The following is a 6,658-nucleotide window of genomic DNA, read 5'->3' as shown; positions in this document are numbered from 1 at the left end:
TATCCAAAATTCTTCGAGGCATAATTTGTTAACAAGTTCTGGTAAAATTCTGATGTAAATGAATCTCATATTTCTTGCAATTTTCGCTTCAATTCGTTAACAGACCTGGCAGAATGTTTCCTCAACGTTTTTTTATTTTCCGCCAGAAACTTTCTTTTGGGGACAAGTGGGGACTGTTAAAAACCCATTATAGAAGGGGTGTACCACTGTCTTTAATCCATTTTAAACTTATGTTTAGGTATGGCAACCTGCGCCGTTCTGTTTGAAGACAAAATCTTCCGCTAATGTCAAAGTTTGTTCCATAGTCCATATAAACAGATTCTTCTAAAATCTTCACATATTTGTCCATATTTTCAATTTTACAAATTAAAAAAAAAAAAAATTGGACAGTATTTTTAACTATATAGCTTAGTTTGTAAGTATTAAAGCCTAATTTATGGGCCTCTTGGTAATATGTTGATCTAGGCACGTATCTTCCAACAACGTCACTCCACAAAGATTTTTCAACAATTTTCACAAAACAAATTTCTTCATCGTCAACTTCACATCTACTATACAAAAAACGGCTTTGGCCACCAAAAAAATCCAAAAAAATACTAACTCAAGACTCAAGCCAGCAAAAAAACTAACAAATACCTTAAAACCTGGGCACGAAAGGCTCACACCCTCGAGCATCGTGTCGCCGAAATGGGCGAAGCCCGAAGCGGAGACTTGAGGTCCGAGCAAGCAATTTAAGCGTTTATTTGAAAAACAACACTTGTCCAAAAATTAAAATTTTGGCAAAACAAGAAAAACTGCCTAGCTTCAATTTATTTCAAATCTTACTTTTACCGCAGAATAAATAACAATCAGAATGCCTCTCAGATGCCGCCTTTGAAGTGTGTCAGCACGCGATCGCCATATTTTAAACGGAAACATAGACTCGGATTGAGAAATTTGTGACAAGCTATGACAGGTATGTCATTTAAATTTTTAGAGATTAATAATTTAGTAAATTTTAAATAATTTAATATATTCTTCAACTAAAAGTACGGATAAATAGTGCATATTACGTCTATGGTTGCCGTAAATAAATTAAACCGTGTTAATTTTTCTACGAACACCAGATAAAATTTCACTGAACACCACTGGTTCCGTTTAAAACATGGCTGATTCCGTCTGCGCGAACGAGATGTGCGTACTTTTCTTGACAAGCAGAGTGGGCATTCTGATTGTTTATTATTCTGTGCTTTTACCAAGATATTTATCGGAAGGAATGTGGATATCAAAATAATTGTACAAGTTGCTTTCATATTTTTATTGATATTTTAAATAAAAATCGGTAGAAACTTAGCAACATATATTGGAAAATTAAGATATAATATCCTCGTAGAAATAACAAAAAAATCTATGTCTATTTGCCAGCACTGCTATTATCATTTCTAAATAGTTCTACAACTAAAGTGTGTTCCTTGGTTTTTCCGGATTCTGGTTCTAGATTAGGATAAAATTCTTTATTAAGAGGATTCTTGAGATATTTAGTTAACCATTAGATCGCGAAACTTTGGCTGACGTATTATGTTATTCACTTTATTTGGTATCAGAGTTATTTGTTTTGGTATTGTTTTTCCAGTAATGGTGTGGACCGGCCATGGGCCATGATAGCTTTGACGTATTAAATCTTGTCCAAGATACTTCCCAGATATTCGGTACATTCTTGATGGTTTCAATGAAATTTTTGGTTTTGGATTCTTTAAAAATAAATCCTTAAATCTTTTGTTCATAAGAAACCAAACAGTTTCTTTCCCAGCATTAACCATTTTAAATGGAGAAATTTAGAACTTGACTGCAGAATAAGATCATCACCATTCTTCTGGAACATCAACAATTACTTTTTTGCACGAGAAATGAGACTAAAGTCTCTATTGCAAGGTAGGTATGAATGTCCTCGTATTGAGTATAGATGAGGATAATTGGCTAATTTGAGGATATATGAAAAGCAGATAAAAATGTAGTTATTCTTCTGACTCGGGCAACCATCAGAGATGAACCATTATTCATCCATTTTTTAGATAATGAAAGAGCATGGAAGTTAATTCAGTTTGACCACGTTTAGCCATTCCTTCGTGACAGGTATACATATGGACATCATTGCTTCCGATGTCGTGTACACCAAATATATGGTACCAAAGTTGACTGCTATAGAAAACTTTATTTGTAGACAAATTTTTATTAAAGTCAAAGGCTATTGCAGATACATTATTACTATGCTGATATTTATGTTTAGTTTTTCGTTTTATATCATAAAACGCCTTTGCTTTAGCGTGATGCAGGTTTCTCACTTAAAGCAGTTCTTTTTTTGTTGATATATTGGTATTCGGTAGTTTCAGTTTTGTTTCAGTTTCATCACTTAATGTACAAGTGGTATCTGGGGTAAGAAAAAGATATGTTAGATGGAGTTGGAAATATGTTATAATAAACAAAGTAAGAAACCTTGGAATGTGGTTGAAGTTCTTTAAAGGCTCTGCACATACTTTTTACATTTAACTCCGATGATAGATAAATTTTCTTTTTGTCCAGTCTCCGTGTGGCGGCCCTTAAATGAAGAAATGTGAGCTATTATGTTTTCTATATCAGCAGGGTGTGTATTCTTAGGCCTATTTGTATATTTGAGCATCTTTTGGAAAACTTCCACTCATTTACTAAGTTATTTCTAATTCGACGGATCTGCATTTCAGTAACACCGAAAATACTACAAAGAGCTTTGGCACAAATACTTACATCTTTTCCCAGTAGTTGAATGTTATACATAAAAGAAGCTACATGTGGTGGACCTTGATGTCGAGCTTTGTTTGTATCTTTATTTCCACTGTCACTAGTAGTACTGTGATTAGATAAAGCAGCTTGTGGAATACGACTGTGTCGTCTCTGGACAGGAGTAATACTAATGAGGCTTGATAAAGATGAATCCTGCTCGTCTTTGGTCTTCAGATTATTAAACATATTCAGTAAGTCAGGACGTTGTTTCTGTGTTATTACATAGAAATATCGGTAACGTTTACACCTACAACCAAGATGACATAAACATTGAAAAAACAACTTGTTCAGGCTAAAACATCCGTATCACCTTTATGCGTTTTGTGAGCAATTCCATGTATTTTAGCTTGCTTTATGGTTTCCCTTCGGTAAACTTTTCTTTTTGGTTTTCTGGTTGATGTGTAGTTTCAGTTTCACAAATGCTATTACCTATAATATAAGAGGTATTGTGTTGAACAGTTTCCGCCATGCTGAACTATTTTTCTAATACAAAAAAACAAACGTCACCTGTTATTAACAAAGAACGCACACAACTGATAAATTTATGGACAAGATCATTCACGCTTAGCGATGACCGTCGACTAAGATGGGACAATTGTTGCTTTTACAACAAACCGCATAAACACGAGTTTTTTATGTACATAGTTTACTCCAGACATCTGGGATTTTTACACAACCGAATGTGTGAGATCGATGAAGAAACTACTTTTCTATGCGAACAACATATAAAGTCAAATTTTCAAAAAATGGACATGTGTTGTTTTTTAAATTAACGCTTCAATTTTAGTTCGATACGTGACTTGAAGGTAACAGGTACAAGCGTCTCACGCTAGCCTGCATAGATCGAGTTAGGACCGTGTTGGAGTTCTTGTACCTATATGTACCCCTGTAAATGTTCTTGAGACTTTCACCCAAAGAACATTTGACTGACAATTGTGCCCCTTTCGCGCATCATAATGCTATATTGGGAAAAGGAATGTCTGGAGGATTGGAGCGCCATAAAGTGGTTCCTGTTTACACGAATTAATACACCTCGCTCCAATGAAGTCTAGCAGCCAAATATTATTCCAAAGAGTATACAAGTCTCACATGCTGGGTTAGATCAAATTTATTGCTTGATTGCTTTCAATAAATATTATTAAAAATGCTATATTAAGTAATACGGGAACTTCTGAAGGCATGTTAGATTATGATTTGTTTATGGAAATCGCCATAAACTTGCCAATTCCATAGGTGGGCCAATTGAAAAGACGCCCGTACAGAGTGGAACAGTCAAATTTAATAAATTCGATAATAAATAAATGGGGATGTGTTTAAAAAAACGCTCACATATTTTGATGGATATTTTTAGTTGTGCATTTTTTGCAATAAAAACTTTTTTATATAGGGAGTGTCATGTACTAGTGGTCAATACCATCGTTCTTATTTCAAATACAATATCCAGTATATTATTATCTTTTCATTCCTTAGAATATTCTTGACATATCTCATGTACAATGCTCTATATCTATCTTAACCCTTTCAGCCCTGAATTTTATTTTTCAAATGTAAAATTTTTCTGTTGATATTTTCTTTAATTGGACACCTAAATATTACTAAAAATATTTTTTATAAAATGTTTGACTCACCACTTTTTATTTTACAAATTGGTGGCAACTGCCACCAAGAGGTTATTAAGGCATAAATAAACATAAAATTATATATAACAGTTTATTACAGAAAAAGCATTTATAAAAATATATTATGTTTTATTGACGTCTTACATGATAATTTTCGAAACAATTTCTGTCATTCAACAAGCACAGAAAGACGTTACACTTTTCACACATCGTCCGTGATCTTCTGCTCCATCCTTGAAAACCGCAACGCTGTTTGTGACCTTTTGTAGGAATTGGCCAGTGAGAAATTTCATCATATCTCACTTCGCTGACAGGTTGTTGCTGTTTCATTCGTTTGGAAGGTTCATCTTTTACAAACGTAAAAGGAGAAGTTCCAGGGGAATCTCTAGGAGAACTTCCAGGTGACTTATTTGAAGGACGACCTCTTTTTGGTGTTCTCAGTGGAGCTTTAGAGAAAGCTAAAGGTTCTGCTATCAATTGCATTGATTGTTCATGCTATTGATTGTCACGTTGATACTCCAACCATGAGTTACACACTGCCACATTGAAATAGTGAAACATTACCCGTATAGTCCACTTCTTACTTCTAATGAACGTTCTATAAAGTAATACAAGGAAATAATTTTTATCCACGCCGCCCATACTTTGATTGTAAAGTTTAATTACTGCTGCACGTTCAAATTGTAGATATATTTGTAGATCTATATCCTTCGATTGACAGTTTCGTAGGCTCTAAGTATAAATTTTGAGGCATATTTACGATTATTTTTGCGAATTGTAGATCGTGCGAAGTTTTCCATGTTACTGGAATGATTTTGTGCTAAGTAATTCTGCAGCAATATTCTCTTGTGTAAGTAATTTTAGCAATATTTGTGATAAATACAGAACAAGTGAAGTTGTAGCATTATGGTTCTTTTCTACAGACATAGGTAACGTAGTTGCGCCTTGATAAACTACCGATCGTTATATTATTCCTGATTCACCACAAAAATTAAAGACTTTTATGCCCAAAGGATTTGGTTTGCCTCTAATATACTGTTTTAGAAAAAATTGCCACTTGAATGGTATAATTGTCTCATCTATGCAGTTATTGGTATTCTTGTCGGTATTGACATGTGAGATATGTAAATGATTACGTAAACTTTCAAATCGGTTTCGGGAAATACCGATATCTTTAATCAAACGAAATTGTGTACGGGGAGCCCAATAAAGTTTTAGCCTTGGAAAATTAATAATTCCCATTACAATGTGCAGGGCAACCAGGCGACGTTTCTCATTTTCGTAAGTACTGAGACTTTTATCATTCTTGTAAACAGAATAGGAATTTGTTTTTTCAGATAAGTCCTTGAATATTTCGGGTGGAAAATAGCGCGAAAAATAATCAAATGGTGAATGGTCTTCTGAACTGTCATTTTCATTATAACTAAAATTACTTTAACTTGATCGATCTAAAATACCATTTGGAGGTACAACTTTTCCAGTCTTCCAGATAGTTTTTTATTTTTCCACTTTTTTAGTCTTTTGAGAAATTTCTTTTTTTTTTCTAATGCTATTTCACTGTCATCTGATGTTGACATATCCACCTCTTCATAATCTGGATCTCCATTACCTTCTATATGAGAACAGTCATCATTCAGAGCAGCTAATGCTTCTTCTGCTTGGACAAGGTCACACAAAACTTTCACAGTTTTCCCTTTCCCGTAAAATACAATTTTATAAACCTCAAAAACCTAACTTCATAATGATAGTTAGTAAATACTATCAGCTACATGAAGTTTTTTTCAACACAATAGCAATATTAGAAAAAAAAAACAAATACTTACCAGGTGAAAAATGATCACATTCACCAGCCATTACTTCAAGTAGACCAACGAAAACGCCTGACCTTAGGAAATTGTTATCTATTTACATGACAGTAGTTGTTAGTTTTATAGTAGTTTAATGTGTATATCATAAAAATGGTTCGTTTTCACTTTCACTAAAAAAGGTCATTTCATCGATAAAGGGAGGAGCCAAAACTCAGTTATATGCAAGCGGTCGAAGCGTAAACATCCATATATTTAGCATTGAACATACCTAAATAAATAAATACTTTAATACTCAGTAAATGAGATTTGAATTCAGTAATGTATTATTCAAGTAATTAAACTTTCTTGAAATAATTTTTTTCAATGATTCTGCTTTAAGTGGGTGGTTTTTAAGGGTTGAAATTTCACAGTAAATCAAAAATTATATCATAAACA

This window comes from Diabrotica undecimpunctata, chromosome 7, assembly GCF_040954645.1.
Source record: "Diabrotica undecimpunctata isolate CICGRU chromosome 7, icDiaUnde3, whole genome shotgun sequence".
In the NCBI taxonomy this organism is placed as follows: Eukaryota; Metazoa; Arthropoda; class Insecta; order Coleoptera; family Chrysomelidae; genus Diabrotica; species Diabrotica undecimpunctata.
The sequence above is the reverse complement of the archived record's forward strand: the minus strand, read 5'-3'. Positions refer to the sequence as shown.